At 37.1% G+C, this 17,725-nt stretch overlaps 1 pseudogene across 1 annotated transcript; it reads left to right on the top strand.

The window, feature by feature from the left end:
* The first annotated feature begins 84 nt into the window (after positions 1-84).
* LOC103710682 (chlorophyll a-b binding protein 8, chloroplastic-like) lies at positions 85-3,291 on the top strand (annotated as a pseudogene). The gene is made up of 3 exons (XR_015975523.2): positions 85-866; positions 1,236-1,297; positions 1,406-3,291. The product of XR_015975523.2 is annotated as a chlorophyll a-b binding protein 8, chloroplastic-like (transcript).
* The last annotated feature ends 14,434 nt before the right edge of the window (positions 3,292-17,725 follow it).

Genomic DNA, 17,725 nt, shown 5'->3' with positions numbered 1-17,725 from the left:
AGCATCAGTTCCCAAAACTTGATAGATAGGGCTTGCAAACTGCATAGCAGGAGCTTCGTGACTAATAAATGGAGCATTTGACATACTTTTAGGCTTTTACAAACATTACACTTTTGGCTGACGTTATTGTCGTGGTCTTCCTTGTCTCAGTTCAATTCTTACTCAGGTTGACAACAGATTTTTCTTGGCTTGGTTGCACCATATGAGGCTGAGACTAAGAATGCCTCTGTAACCCTTGAATCCTTGACCTTTGCAGCATTTGTTTGGTATCGAGGCTTCTTGTTGCGACGGATGGCCATGTTTTATCTTTAGGTCTCCCTCATGAGAGGTTATTGGGGAAATGTTACGCCATGTTATGAAGAGGGAATACCAATGCATGGTTGATGTCACTGCTACCTTATTTGTGATAGATGGTCCGATCTTAAGGCAGGCACCTTTGGGGCCACAAAATCTGAAAACAAAACAGTATCAGCCCTCCAACCAGTGGCCCATCTAGGAAATCTGAGCCACTGGGTCCCACTTCTCCACGTGGCCAAGGAGCTTCCACCTAAAACCGCAAATAAACCCTCCCTTATCTAATTAAGATTTCTTGTTTCTCCTTCGCTGGATTCTGTTCGCAGAGATCAACACCGGAAGAGACATTCTATAATTTTTCCGAGTTAAAACTTCTATAGAGGAGTAAAGCAGAGGAACAGAGGGGGAGGGACATACCAAAGCCAACGGCAACCCTGAATATTCTCTCATCAATGGAGGCTGGAAGACAACTTCTAGGAGGAAAGCCCCTTCAATCCACTCCCTCTCGATCTCTTGGGTCTCCAAGAAAGGCCTCCTTTGCTGTAAGAGCAGCCTCCGCACCCCCAGTAAAGGTCTGTTTTCCCTAACCAATGTGCTCCTTATGGCCCTCGGCAAAACTTGCAAATTTGTTTAACTAGCATAAGGTTTTACCATTCATCTTCCTTTGATGGATACGAGTTATGAATCCATTATCGTTTGAATAATGGGCTTTTCCTCAACAGATTACACCACGTCCTAATTTTATATTATCATATTTTCTATCGTCCATCAAATTTTGGCAGTCTGATATGTATGTTGGGCTTCAGAAAAACAAGGATTCAATTTCTTTTGCATGCGACTGCTACAACAACTTCATTCGTCTTTAGTACAAAGAGTGAAAGACGTTCAGAACTTTCAGGTCCTTTTTTACTGCTAATATGAATTACTTGATGCCTTCGCAGCAAGGAGCAGACAGACAGCTATGGTTTGCATCCAAGCAGTCCCTCACTTACTTAGATGGAAGGTAGTATATAATTCCAAGTACCAGCTCTTCAGATGAACATTAGCTGCATAGCCAGCAACTAGCTTGTACAAGGCACCACCATCTCATGCTTCTCTTCCGCCATTGCAGCCTCCCCGGTGACTACGGCTTCGACCCGCTCGGCCTGTCGGACCCCGAGGGCACCGGCGGATTCATCGAGCCCAAATGGCTAGCCTACGGCGAGGTCATCAATGGCCGGTACGCCATGCTCGGTGCAGTTGGTGCAATTGCACCTGAGATCATGGGCAAGCTCGGCCTAATTCCGGTGGTTCAAGACCGGCGTCATCCCCCCGGCGGGGACCTACGACTGCTGGGCTGACCCCTACACCCTCTTTGTGTTTGAGATGGCCCTCATGGAGTCATGGGGTTCGCCGAGCACCGGCGGTTCCAGGACTGGGCCAAGCCAGGCTCCCTGGGGAAGCAGTACTTCCTGGGGTTGGAGAAGTTCTTGGGTGGGTCCGGGGACCCTGCATACCCTGGAGGTCCCTTGTTCAACCCTCTGGGGCTTGGGAAGGATGAGAAGTCCATGAAAGACTTGAAGCTCAAGGAGGTGAAGAATGGGAGGTTGGCCATGCTGGCTATCTTGGGATACTTTGTTCAGGGCCTGGGGAGTGGGGTGGGGCCCTACCAGAATTTGTTGGATCATTTGGCTGAACCAGTCAACAACAACATCTTGACCAGCCTCAAGTTCCACTAAGATCATGGTTTTAGACTTTTGATCTGAGCTTGGTGTTTCTCCATCTCCCTCCGTGTGCGTGTGACATTTTGTGAAGGCCTTGTGAACGGTGTATCATTAGCTACGGGCATGTTGAAAAAAAAAGGATTTTTTTGCATGAATATCTTCCTAAATATCAGATTTTGCATGAATACTCTTCCAAAATTGATATTTGCATGTATACCCTCGTAAAATACTTATTTTGCCATTCTATCCTTTTTTATTTTTATTTTTTGCATATGCACCCATGCTATCTAACGATGTTAAAAAATTAACGGTTTCAAATTAAAATGACTAAAATACCCTTAATGGGTAGACATGCAAATAGATCACGATCCCGATAGTAGAGAAAGAAAAAAAGCGATAATAGCGTAATTCTAAAATTTTATTTTATTTTTAATTAATATAAATATGATTTTTCTTAACACCGTTAGAACAACCATTATATTACGGGCATTTGTACAATAACAGAGTTTTACGAGGGTATACATGCAAATATATATTTTAGAAGGGTACTCATGAAAAATCTGATATTTAGAAAGCATCCTTGCAAAAAATCCAAAAAAAAACCTATGACCTATGTAGTTATGATCCCAATCTCTGTTAATTAATAACTTGGAGAACTTGTGATGAAATTGAACTTTGAAGATGATGATAGTGGCAAATGGTTGATGGGCGTTGTCCGACCTATTGGAGAGCTCGGAAGGTAATGCTTGCTAATTTTCTTACAATGATAAATAACATATTTGTCGTGGCTGTGGATGCATGGTTTAGGAAAATATATGAAAAATATACCATTCAAAAAATTTTGGCCATCTAGCCATTTGATCCAACCATGCCCTGCTTGTAATCTAAAGATTTGACATGATTCTTCCCTAAAATATAGGCAAACAAAACTACTTGAAGAATCTCCTTTGCTCGAATTCATAATTTTGCATTACAGGCTGTACCAAGATGTGTGGCCCTTCAAGGAGCCATTTAGTTACATGGTTCAACATGCTTTTGAGATAATTTCCTTTAGCTACTATCATGGGACTTCGGAATCCTTGCAGGGTGTTTGATGAGTGTTGGTGTATATGAGCTGTATGTTGGTGTATATGAGTTGTATGATCTTGGGTTGCCATGTTTAGCTATATTGTGTTGGTGTGTGTGAGTTGTATGAAGATGGATGTTGGTATATATGAGCTGTATATTAGTGTATATTAGTTGTATGATCTAGTGTTGCCATGTTTAGCCATATTGTGTTGGGGTATATAAGTTGTATGAAGGAGGATGTTGGTATATATGAGTTGTATGATCTAGAGTTGCCATGTTTAGCCATATTGTGTTGGTATATACAAGCTAATGAAGGAGGATGTTGGTGTATATGAGCTGTAATTGATTATTTATAGGGTTGATTAGATGAGTTACCATTCTTGTATAGCCACCTTTAACTATAAGAGGTAGGCTCTTGTACTCGTTGAAATATACAGAATATATGACAATATTCTTAAAGTTCTTCTCTCCTCTCCCTCTACATTTTTACATGATATTAGAGCCACGTTTGAATCTTGGTATAGGAGTTCCTCCTCTAGCCGACAATCCTGTCTCCCTTCGGTCGCACCTCGTTCCCTCCTCCATGCCATCATAGTCCCTCGCAGCAGCGTCGGAGTGACATCTCCGTCGTCACCGTCTCATCATAGTCCCTCTGATATTTAGAGATCTGCTCCTGTTATACTAAGGAATGATCATGATATTTTGTGTTGTTTATTGATGACTACTCACGGTATACATGGCTCTATTTTTTATGTGATCGCTCTGGGTTACTTGACACCTTTCGTGATTTTTAGCAGATGGTCAAAACTCGGTTTGGTCGGCTCATAAAAGTTTTTCGTGGTGATAATGCCATGGAATATACCTCTATCTCATTCATGGAAGCACTTAAACAAGATGGAATAGTATCCTATCGTTCTTGTCCTTACGCATCTCATCAGAATGGCCATGCTGAAGGAAAGCATCAACACATCTTGGACACTATCAGGTCCCTCTTTTCTGCTGCCTTACTTGAATCTTTCTGGGGAGAGACTGGTCTATACCATCAATCGGGTAACTTCTCCCATGATCTCAAATAAAACACCATATGAGGTTTTTTATGAGAAAGTTTTTTTACTCATTTCTAAAAGTTTTTGGTTGTGCCTAGTTTGTTCTGCTTCCTTCACATGAGCATGCTAAACTTGAACCATGCTCATGTCTTTGTTGTTTTCTTGGTTATGGTATAGAAAATAAATGTTGTCGTTGTTAAGATCATATAGCCAAGTGACTTTGTATATCTCGACATGTATAATTTTGGAAACATAAAATGTTTACTAGTATCTCTCCGCGCTTCATGGGTCTTCCTTAGTATTCTCTTATCTTCAATAACCCCAATGTTGATCTCTTCTCAGACTCTTTTTCTATTGCAGGTGATGGAAGCTCATCAGGTAATCTCTCAACGTCCGATTCCACCAGGTCTAGATCGTCCACTGATTCGATTATCACACCCGGAGCATCCGAGCCTCTCCTCAGTACTACCCTTCATCGCTCTAGTAGGGTAAGATCCATCCTATCTCATCTTAGTAATTACCATTATTTTTATGCCCTTGCTACCCTCTATGAGTCTCGCAATTATCGCGAGGCTAGTTCTGACCCTCTTTTGGCAGAAGGCCATAACTGATGAGCGTCAAGCCCTTCATGATACTCATACATTGAATCTCACTGACTTGCCTCTTGGAAAGACTATAGTAAGATGCAAGTGGGTGTATAAGTTCAAGAGTATGCTAATAGTTTAGTGGAACGCTTTAAAGCTCGTCTTGTGGCTTAAGGATTTACACAGGAGTATGGTATTGACTATGAGGAGACCTTTGCTCTAGTAGCATGACTTACTACTTTTCGTTCCTTACTTACAGTTGCAGTTGTTAAGCAATGAAAGATGTATCAAATGGATGTTAAGAACATTTTCCTCAATGGTGATTTAGTTGAGAAAGTATATTTACAGCCTCCTCCAAGTTTTGCTCATTCGTTTGGAAAGGTTTGTCATATTTGTAAGGCACTTTATGATCTTAAGCAATCTCCTCGAGCTTGGTTTTTCAAGTTCAGTTCAGTTCTGACTTAGTAGGATTTCACTCCTAGTGCATATGATTTTGCACTATTTCTTCAATGATCTGAGGCTGGTGTTGTTATTCTCTTGCTATATGTCGATGATATGATTATTAATGGAGATGACATCTCAGGGATTCATGCACTTCAACAGTTTTTTAGACAACAGTTTAAGATAAAGAATTTAGGATCCTCAGCCACTTCCTTGATCTTGAGGCTACTATCTTTTCCAGTCTAAGTATGCTTCTGAGTTGTTGTCTCGTGCTGGTTGATAGATAGCAAGACTGTGGATAGTTCTCTGAAAATGAATGTTAAGCTTCTTCTCATTGATGGTGAGCTATTGACAAATGTGACTTTGTATCAGCAGTCGGTTGGTAGTTTCATCTATTTGACCATTACACATCCTGATATTTCTTATGCAGTCACCTTTGTATCTACCACTGGCTATTGTTTCTTGCTTGGTTCCTCTCTTATCTTTTGGAAAAGCAAGAAACAGACGGTTGTCTCTCACTTTAGTATGGAGGTTGAGTATCGTGCACTAGCAGATACTACCTCTGAGTTTTATGGCTTCGATGGCTACTATATGATATGGGTGTTCTTTTGACTAGCAGTTCCTCTCTTCATTGTGATAATATGAGTGCCATGCAGATTGCTCATAATAATGCATTTTATGAGTAAACGAAGCATATTGAGATAGATTGTCGCTTTATTCGGCATCATATCAGGCAGGGCACTATTCAGTTGATACATATTGCTTCTACGGATCAGCTTGCGGATATTTTTACGAAGGCCTATCCATCGAGGTCTATCATGATTTGGTTAGCTATCATCTTAAGTTGTCATCTTCGCTACCATCTTGAGTTTGAGAGAGGATGTTAGTGTATATGAGTTGTATGATCTAGGGTTGCCATATTTAGCCATATTGTGTTGGTGTATATGTGCTGTATGAAGGATAATATTGGTGTATATGAGTTGTATGATCTAGGGTTGCCATGTTTAGCCATATTGTGTTAGTGTATATGAGTTGTATGAAGGAGGATGTTGGTGTATATGAGTTGTAATTGATTATTTATCGAGTTGATTAGATGAGTTACCATTCTTGTATAGCCACCTTCAACTATAAGAGGTGGGCCCTTGTACTCGTTGAAATATACAGAATATATGACAATATTTTCAAACTTCTTCTCTCCTCTTCCTCTATGTTTTTACAATGCGTTATATGAATTGTCAAGTAAGGAGTTGGAAGCTTGGAGAGCTGTTCCGTGGGATGCATCATGATCCATTGAATAAGCTAGTGATGGTTTGGTATTATGTAATAAATTATGGAGGAAAAGTTTCTAGTTAGGTGACTCTCTTCTTCAACAGTCTTTGACATCTGATGGTATCTCATTTTTACTTAAATCATACACTAAAATATGTCTATATTCTAACTAGTTTTTTAAAAAAGATACCCTACTCCACCATCCTCCTCCGATATTTCTTTGTTTTTTTTTAAAAAAAAAACAAAGTTACTAGCCCGCCGATCTTCTTCCTTATACTCCTTGAGGACAAATAAACTGCTACCAACCTATAGTCCCAATGAAATAAGCTAGACTAGATGTTGATCTGTGCTTTATTTTATCATTGTTAAGCGACTACCTCATGTAAAGGAAACAGATTGGAATCAAAAACTTTCTTGAAAACTCTTTCGGTACTTCATGATTAATGGACTGACAATTTAACTTTACCACAAACCATAAAAAGCAACAAAACTTTAAACATTAAATTACTGAATACGTAAGGAAAGTTATGGTACCCTTACGCATCACTTTTAACTTTCAGAAATAAAAATAAAAATAAAAATTATACTTTTATGTCTAAATTTTTTTAACTAAAATATATTTAGTATAATTAAATTATTTTAAAAAATATAAATATGGTAGATAATTAAGGTGGTGGAGATGCCCATGGTGTTGATGACGGAACAGTTGTGGTAAGGCAGAGATGGTAATGATGACAATAATGGCGGTTGTTGCGGCGGAGAACTAGTAACGCAGAAAAGTGACCATACAATATGGTGAAGGCAGGAGTAGTGAGGTATAGCTGGAGCGGTGACGATCATAGTAGCAATATAGTGACAATAATAATGATTATGGTAGAATATTAGTAAAAATAATGATGGAAATGGTGGTACCGTGAAGATGGAAACTATAGCGTTGGGTGTGACAGGCACGATAATTATGATAATAATGGTAATGGAGATGGTGTATGCATTCTAAAAATATTTTTTTTTATTTTTTAAAAAAATAAAAGTAAAAATCTCTTTTTTTACCTTTTATAAAATAATAAAATATTTTTTTTTAAAAAATAATAAATAGATTTTATTTTTATTTTTATGATTTTATTTTAAAATAAAAAAATAAGAAATTAAAGTGATGTGAAACATGTTTGGGAACAAAAATCAAATGGGGCGGGCACCGTAGAAGGAAATATAGGGCAGGGCTCTTTTTTGGCACAACTTTTTTTATATTTATCTTAAAGGGAAAATCTAAAAATCAAATAAGAATAAAAAAATTTCTACTAATGGAGTCGGTCAGTCCCCTAATTTATAAAAAAATAAAAAAAATTGCATGCGCTAAGAGAGACCATCCACATCCTCCTTTCTTGTCAAGCCCTTCCTTCTATCCTCTTCCTCATTGAGCCTTCTCTCCCATCTATGAGAGGTTCCTTCTCCTCTCGAGTTTCTTTCTCCATTCCTTCGGAAAACTATATATTGATTTATCTAAAGGTGTATATTAAAGTATTGGATGATTATTTTGCTAAGTGTGTATCACCTGACCGTGCAGTGTGTACTTATGAATAACATATTTTAGAAACTATATATTGATTTACTTGAAGGTATGTATTGAGTTGCTGCTGGGTGTATATTAGAAAAGCTTACAATATGTACTGGAAAGCCGATAAGTATATATCACCTAACTATGTAATATGTATTAATGAGCATCATATTCTGAACTGTGTATCGATTTATTTGGAGGTGTGTACAGTGAAGTTGGATGACTATAGCTGGGTGTACATCGACTAGCCATATATTACGAACTTGTGAACATTTTATTCTCAAAACTATATATCGATTTACCTGAAGCTATGTATTGGGTTGCTATTAGGTGTGTATCAAAAAATCTTATGGTATATATAAGAAAGCCGATCAGTGTGTATTACTTGATGAGAAAGAGAATGTGACTGTATTTCATGCACGATCTCTATTAGCGCGTGAAATCGTTTTTATTTTTTAAGCTATGGAATTGTTGAATTTGTAGAAGAAATATGGCAAAAAAAAAAAAATCCTGTCCCAAATGGTTTTTATTTCTTTATTTCAACGAAGGGAGGCTAGAAAACCTGTGGTGCGAGGATGGAGGCGGCTCCGGTTCAAGTTTTGTCGGGGTGCAGCGAATTAAAACCCCCGTGGATCTTTTTCCCAGCGCGACAATGAAGACGCGGGCCCGCATCTTATGCCTAATCCAACGTGGCAGACCACTATTGGACCACGTCCACCTCCGTACACATCCGTCGTAGTTCTTTCGTTTGATACTCAGCCTCGTAGTTTTTGGGGTCTCGTCGTTCTTCTCCAATCAATGCACGGATGCCGCCTACTCTATAAACCCCTTTGAAGAACCGGCGACCAAGAAACAAACACACAGTAAGTCGGACAGTACGAACTGACCGGAAATAATGAAGTAATACAGAGGCAGTGCTACGGTTGGGCAGCAATGTTCGTAATTGGGAACTTCGCATTAAGCGTCCTCTTCTCTCTCCCACTCTTACTGACCATGTACTCCTTGGACTCTTTGTGCGATAATGCATTCAGAAAAGTTAGTAGGGACGCTTTCACTGGTTCAGACTTTTTTTGTTTTTTTTGGATCAACTGGGAGGACGAAGGCCTTAAGAAAATAAATTATATAGAGCGAATATAAGTACAACGCAAAGTCACATAGACTCAAACGAGCAAGATTTGGAGGAAAGGAAGAGCGTCCAATGAGATCCAAATTTATGTGTTGTCCAGCAAATCAGTCTGCAGAAAAGTTTGCCTCTCTATATACATGATGTAGCTGAGATATTGCTTGGGTTATATCTTGAAGCAAAGGATGAAGTGGGTTGCCCGTGGAAGCTTCTGATATCCATTTAATCAACAGCAGAGTTCCCTTTTAAAATGATCTAATGCACAGATAGAGAAAGAGATGCAGCAGAAAAAACTCTGGAGTCAGCAGTCGATAGAACCTGACCGAGATGATTTCTTACCAAAAAACCAGCACCAACCTAATCTTGTACAAAAGAGCCATTGAAATCAACTTTAACTACACCAGACGTAGGCGGTATCCAAGGAACCTCCTTATCCAATAGTTGAGATGAGTTGCCGAAGTTGCAGGTATCCAAGTGCCCTACAGTAGTTGTAGTCACCTATGGCGTTCTAGCTGTTTCTTTTCCAAAACTAACGACGAAACTGCCACCTTCGGCAAAAGCATGAAAAGGTATCAAACTTTGAAGTACTCAGGGGCTGTTTGGCCGAGCGCGTCTAAGCCTCAAATACTATATCCTAGTTATAGGCGGAATGCAGGTTCTTAATTGGTTGCTTGCAATTGAACCAAATGCAGGAAATTAAGTTGCACCCTAAAATGTTTTTGCTACATCTAGAGATGCAGATAGAAATGGCCCTGAAGGGCTAAAATCATATATTTTCTCTCTCTAATACTCATGTAACAATAATATTACCATTATTGAAGTAATAAAAATTTATTATAATATTATCATGATATGTACATATATAGACATGTACATTTATATGTACGTGTGTGTGTGTGTATGTATATATATATATATACATATATATATATATACATATATATATACATATATATATATACATATATATATATACATATATATATATACATATATACATATATTTATATATACATATATTTATAGGGGATTGATAACCTACTCTCTGTTATGGTAAGTTATCAAGCTACCCATTTTTCATTGGACAAAAAATACCCTTACTTTTTATAACTCTTAAGAGTATTTTTATGTCTTTTTACAATCTCACATTAATTCATACTCTCAATCCCTCAATTAATACTCTCTCTTTGGTGTGTGTATATATATATATATGTGTGTGTGTGTAGGTATATATATATATATGTACATATATGTATACATGTACTTATATGAATACATGTACTTATATGTAGATACACACACACACACACACACATATATATATATATGCATATACATACGTATATATACATACATATATCTATATATATATGTATATATATACATACATACATATACATATATCTATCTATAATATATATATATATATATATATATATATCATCTTATAAAACTCCACCCTACCAGGCTCCCTTCCATTATCATCCATCTACAACAAAAAGTATATTTCAAAAGTATACATGCTATATGATAGAACAATTTAAGATAAATTTAAAGAGTTTCAAAAAAATTTACGAATTCAGCTCTACGCCTCGTATAACTTATGGAGCCTGAAGTGTGAGAAACAATCTGTGATGCTCGAGCAGCTCTACCAATATTGGAATATGTCTTCCCAAAATACAATAAACATGTAATTTATATAATATATAAATTTCTAATCTATAATAATAATAAATACAATCTAAGGTATTGAAAAAATATACACAACCTGAGCTCTCTCGGAAAACTAGTAGTGGACAAGCTCCCTCCACTGATGAGAGATTACATCTGGAGGACAAACACGGACCACCTCCTCTTCAGTCATGCCCTTGTGCTTCCAATCCGTCTTTAGCTTCGCCTTATATTCTTTCCATTTGTGGTTGACGGACTTCAGCACCCAATCATGGCTATTTGTAGGAAGGACAATTTTTTTCTACATTAAAGTCAAAAATGTTATATCAATGTTAAATCAAAAAATAAATGAAAATAGTAAGCAACTTCAATTCTTTACCTTAATAACTTTAAGAAGCTTAACCTTATACAAAGAAAGCATTTCATTCCATTTCGTATAGTTGAGCGGACACAACTATCCCTTCCACGCAACCAATCCTAAAAAAGTAGATAAAATGCTTGCAGCCTTCTTGATGGGCTGCCCCAGTTCGTTGCAATGGACGATGATCTTCTCATCCTCACGTAGGGTCTACACGTCCCGTGCTCGAGTGGGCCCTCGTGTTCTCCTCACTCTCCCCAGTCCATCTATAAAATAAGAAGTCCATTAAAGGCAAATGATTTAAAATAATTAGATTGTAAGAGGAATTAAAATAAAAACTATAAATCAAATTATCCAGGACGTCCACGTCATCCGTGTCTGGACAATCTGAAGGTGGCGTGTGCTCAGACTGGAACTCGGGCTGAGTATGGGGCATATCGGGCTGCTGGGGCTCGTCGGACTGCTGGAAACGATCAGAAGTAGATCCCACGGATGTGTGCTGAAACTCAATATCTCTGAAACATTTTTCTCGCGGCATGTTGTAATCTAGTATGCACAAAAAAGAATCAATATTAGTTAAATATTAAAAAAAATTCAAAATTGCAAAATAATTTAATGTATAAAAGTAATGTTTTTCTTACCATGCAAAAACTAGCCAGCTCTCATTCAACATCCATCCGAACCAAACTAGTAGAATTCAGTTCATCAATTGACGCAACATTAAAAGGCATATACTAAGTATAAGTCTCATCATCCTCCTCTTCTAACTCTTTTTCCATATCATACCAGTTCCTAGGTTTAATCTTAATAACAACAGACCAATCTTTATCTTTCGAGTCTTTCACGAAGAACACTTGTTGAGCTTGAGATAAAAAACAAATGGGTCATCTTTCAATAGCACACCAGTATGTATCAACTTTGAAAAATTTACTAGTGTGAAGCCATTTATATCTTGCCTTAAACCTCTAGATGAGTTTATATCCACCCAATCACATCGAAATAATACTATCTTAAAGTTTCCGTTATAATCCAACTCATAAACATCTGTTAGGGCACCATAATAAATTTTTCCATCCGCCTCAACTATAACTCTACTATTTTGGGTTTTTCTAAATTTTTCATATTTTTTAGTATGAAATTTAAAACCATTTATAACGAACCCATCATATCTGTTGACAATATTGTTCGGACCTCGAGCAAGGACTATTAATTTATTGGAACAATGTCTCTCCATCATGGTCGGTACCTAAAAAAAATTATAGAGGTAATGATTAATTTTTCAAAGTTCCAATCGTAGAGTATAATAAAAGACCTAATAGGATTAAACGTCTAACCTATTTTAATAACCATTCAGGAAATATCTCAACCAATCATCTTTGCTCAATCCCTGGGGTAGGATGAATGTTATTGTTGGCGCTTCACTGAGCCACTAAAAATTCTCTGCACGAGCAAAAATGTATTTGTTTTGAATATTATATCTGATATGATAGTAAATTGTGATTTCTTATAACCATACTGGCATGTGATACTCGGATATTAAGTCACTGTGAAGTAAGACATAACGATGTGCCTGTGCCAATAATTTGTGATGAATTACAGTACTTTCAGCTTTCCCTAGAAATCTTCCACCAGATGAGATCTTGTACTCCTCTGCATTCTGTACAATATCGTAATTCCTTTGTGGTCAATTAAAAGCAGTTTCAACACCTTTAAGGAATTTCGAGCAAAATGTCAAACACTCATCAGCAATATATTCCTCAGCAATCGATCCCTCGGGATAGGCTCGATTGTGTATATATTCCTTTAAGCGCACAAGATACCTTTAACAATAAATTTTAATACTCAATATCAACATCGAGGAAGATAATAGGATACATATCCATATTAATAATAAATATGGACATTCGAGTTTAGAAAAATCACATCTCAATAGGATACATCCAACGATAGTGAACCAGTCCACCATGTTTAGCTTTCTCAACCAAGTGAATGAGTAGATGAACCATAATAGTAAAAAATTCAGGAGGAAAGATCTTCTCCATATGGCATAGTGTAAGTACAACATTAGACTCCAATTTATCAAGATCAAGAACTTTGGAACATAATGCCTTAAAGAATGATGATAACTGAGACAATTGCAAGAACTTGTTTCTGCATTGACGATCTTAAAGCCAATGGAAAGATATCTTGCTTCAAAATATAACCATCGGGACTTTTAAGATTCGAAAGTTTTTCTCTCTTTAAGATTAACACATCTTGAAATATTCGATGCATACCCATCTAGAACCTTCATATTTTTCAAAACCGTTAGAAAAAAGATCTTTCTCTGGAGTAGACATTGTGTAACATGCAGGAGGTATAAAATACTTATCATTGGGTTGTTCTTTCGGATGAAGCTCTTGTCTTATGCCCATGTCTTTCAAATCAAAACGCGTTTTAAAGTTGTCTTTGGTCTTTCCTTCAAGATTTAACATTATTCCAATCATATTATCATAAACATTCTTTTCTATATGCATGACATCAAGATTATGTCGAAGAAGATTGTACTCCCAATAAGGTAATTAAAAAAAATGCTCCTTTTTCCATAACTGCTTCTGTGTAGATATCGAGTTTGTGTCATCGTCATTTTTCTGTCCATAAACGTTGTCATCATTCTCGAAGTTGTCAGCATCCTTAAAAACCTGTGTCATTAAGCTGCCCTTCCCCGCTTCTTTGAACTGTTGGATACCTTACTGGGTATATAGTTAGTGCCATGAGTTTGTTTAAGAACTTCAGACCCAGTTGGCGGAATAGGGGCACATCGCAACTCTATGGTACCATCAAACTGATTATTCTGATGTCGAAATGGATGGTTTGCTTCTAACCATCGACGATGACCCATATAACATAATTTTTTTTCTATATTTTAACCAATATGTATGAGATGAATCTCCATAAGAAGGGCATGTAATACGCCCCTTAGTGCTCCAACCGGATAAATTAGCATATGCAGAAAAATCATTGATTGTCCAGATAAGAGATGCACGCAATTTGAATGTTTGGCCAATGAAAGCATCAAATGCATTAATACCCTGCAATAACTTTTTCAATTCATCTATTAAAGGTTGCAGAAAAATATCTAACCATTATCTGGGCTCTTATCACCGGGAATAACCATTGACAGAATGAGTGAAGACTGTTTCATACACATCTATGGTGGCAAATTATATGGAACCAAAACAACTAGCCAAGTGCTGCATGTAGAACTCATCGTTGGAAATGGATTAAATCCATCAGTAGCCAAACCCAGCCTAACACTACGAACATCAGAAGCAAATTCGTGATAGCTATCATCAAATGTTTTCCATGCTAAACTATCCGCTGGATGTCTTAACATTCCATCCCTTGTACGTCCTTTATCATGCCATCTCATTAAGGAAGCCGTCTTTGATGATGCATACATCCTTTTCAATCTAGGTATGAGAGGAAAATACCTCAAAACTTTAGCCGAAATTTTTTTAGACTGTGCAGCATCCACTTCATTCGACAAATCATGCTTGTCTTCATTTTGTTTTTTCCATCGTGAAGATCCATATGTTCAGCACGAATCTTCATTAATATTTTCACCACGGTATAAAATATAGTCATTTGGACAATTATGTATCTTCTTATATCCAAGATTCAAGTCTTTTACTAGTTTTTTGGCTTCATAAGAAATTGACGGCAAAATAACACCTTCTGAAAATGCATCTTTTAATAATTGAAGAAGCATAGTAAAAAACTTCCTAAACCATCTATTCAAATATTTCAAATGGAATAAATGCACCATAAAAGAAATCTTCGTAAAATTCTTACAATCCGAATATAGTTCTTTATCACAATCTTTCAGCAAGTTATGATATTGAGTTGTGTTATCTTCAGAGTCTATAGGTTCCTCAACATGTATAGATTCAGTAACAGTATGCTCGTCACCTATTTGAGCTCCTTTTTGCTCTCCACTAAAATCTGTTAAATTTCTAATATTATATTCAAGAGCATCTCTGAGTAAGCCCCTCATATCATCTTCTACAACAGAATTTCTGTCTGTGTTACTAGATCCAATACTAGCAGTGTGTTCCATAATTAAGAGTTGGTTAGATGAAGACGACAATTTAGACTCTCCATGAAATATTCATTTTGTATAACCCTTTAGAAAATCATTCCATACCAAATGTTCTTCAACAGTTTGTGGAGCGATAGCAAAATAGTTTACACATTTTTAATATGGACAAAAAATATTCTCATTCATTTCAGATTTCTCAAAAGCAAATTTAACAAAATTATGAACTCCATTCAAATATTCGGCACTGGATCTCGACTTATTTATCCAACTTTTGTCCATTCTATTAAAATACTGATTGAACTGCAACTAATATAAAAAAATAATAAACATAATTAGGGTATGAATCACCAATACGAACTCATGGTATAAAAATAACTATGCTAGCTCAAAAGCGAGACAACATGTTTGATTTTGCATCATAATTTAGCATCAGTAGGCAGACGCATCACATAATACACACACACACACACACACACACACACACACACACACACACATACATATATGCATGCAGATCTAACTGTTGATTCTAAACTTATCTCCTATAGATGAATTCTACTTGCTTTGATTGTTAATCAAATTTATACTTCATATACTTCATTCTACCCAGAAAATGAATTGGTCTTCAAGTTTCTCCTATATATAAAATGTACACTCATGAAAATAAGCCTTATCCTTTATGAATGTATATCCAATTTTCTTTTCTATTTCACCATAATCAGGCAATGGTCACAGCCACGAGGCTAACACAACATAGATGGGTATATCCAAATACTTAAGATCATATAATATTAAGTGCACACTGTAAACCTGAGAGAGACCGCAGACGAGTGATGCTAAAAGCTTCTTGAGTGCATTCAACCTACAATGAAAATCAAGGGGATTATATAATGAAACATGCAGTTGTACAAGTTCCCATACAACAGAAATTAGCTGAATGTTCTAACAATTACCAACATCAATGTATCTAAAGCTATCAACTATAATGATTTTCTACTTGTTTGAATCTTATATTTCTCCTCTTGCCACATACATAAATTAATGAGCAGAAATGACTTCCCTTAAAGGTGCTCCTCCGACATACATGAAAGTAGAGAGCTGCCTTCTGAGGCATAAAAATAATTGTGCACATTCAAAGTAATTTTTGTTGTATATTGAACTGTTAAGAACAATTACTGTGCCCTAATGGTTATCGGTACTGTTGTCAACAGAGCTGAGCTTAGCTCATGCTTGCATGGAAATAGCAAAACCGAAACACAAGCAAAAAACCACCCACCAACTCACATGGACCGGAAGTTGAAATCTCTCTCTCTCTCTCTCTCTCTCTCTCTCTCTCTCTCTCTCTCTCACATGGACCGGAAGTTGAAATCTCTCTCTCTCTCTCTCTCTCTCTCTCTCTCTCTCTCTCTCTCTCTCTCTCTCCAAAAGACTGAAAATGATAAAATCTCGTAAAGAGACACCACAGATGCACCAATAAGAAGGGCAAGATTGACAAACTTCTGTATCAAACTTCAATACCTTATCTAATGGTAGAGCATACAAACTCTTATCTATAAAAAAACCCGTCAAAACCCTAATCCAATATCTTCTACGGATCCACAAAAACAAAAATCCAACAAAAGGTTTCTTCCCAAATGATCAAACACAAGAGAGATTCAATCAAACATACCAAGAATATGATCAAACCGAACGAAAACAATGGAATCGAAAAGGGAAAGAACAATTATACCTTCAAGGCTCTCCTGGTCGGCACCGCAGAGGAGGGAGTAGGAAAGGAGGTTGCACTGCAGAGGACGGAGGAGAGGAGGTCGCTTGACGTCAGAGAGGAGGGAGAAGGACGGGACAAGGGTCGTCGTCGGAGAGGAGGGAGGAGCAGGGAGAGGAGGGTCGGCTATTTTAAGGCTTGATATATCGATCGAGGATGGAGGAGGGGGGTGGCCGCGGGTTTTGATGAAAATTCGATTTTCAACAACGCGAATTAGCATTGTCGTAGGACAAATCTACGACGACGCTAATTAGTGTCGTATATTGCCGACGCTTTTAAAAGCGTCAGCTATTTTTAGCGCTATATGGAAAATTCAAGCGTCGGCGAAAAAGCATCATTAAAACCTCTTTTTTCTGTGGTGTATGTTAATTTCTAAATTATCCTCACATAAAATCTGATACAATCTGATACCATGTGCATTTGCATGCATCCAAAGCATAAGGAAGAGGACTAGCTATGGCTCTAGTAAGGAGAGCAACTTAAAAGACATTTTCTTCAAATGTTAGAAATCATTAGAAAAGGATGGTTGTCGAAAATAGTTGATAAGGATTCATAAAAAATGAATAACTTCAAGGCCTAACCGAAATTAAAATGAAATTGATCTGCCATGATCACAAGTAACTACAATTCTTTCCACAAGACCAGTTTGACCACAAGCCATTAGTTATTTCATGCACTGTAAATTCCATGGAAGAAAAAATATCAATATGGTCCTCACTCAAGCAGTATGAAAAATGAATGAGGACCATAAAGAACATGTTAGGGGA

This window comes from Phoenix dactylifera, chromosome 2 (assembly GCF_051530095.1).
Source record: "Phoenix dactylifera cultivar Ajwa chromosome 2, Ajwa_hap1_PhDact_Kaust_v1.1, whole genome shotgun sequence".
NCBI lineage: Eukaryota > Viridiplantae > Streptophyta > Magnoliopsida > Arecales > Arecaceae > Phoenix > Phoenix dactylifera.
This window is presented reverse-complemented; position numbering and strand designations above follow the sequence as displayed.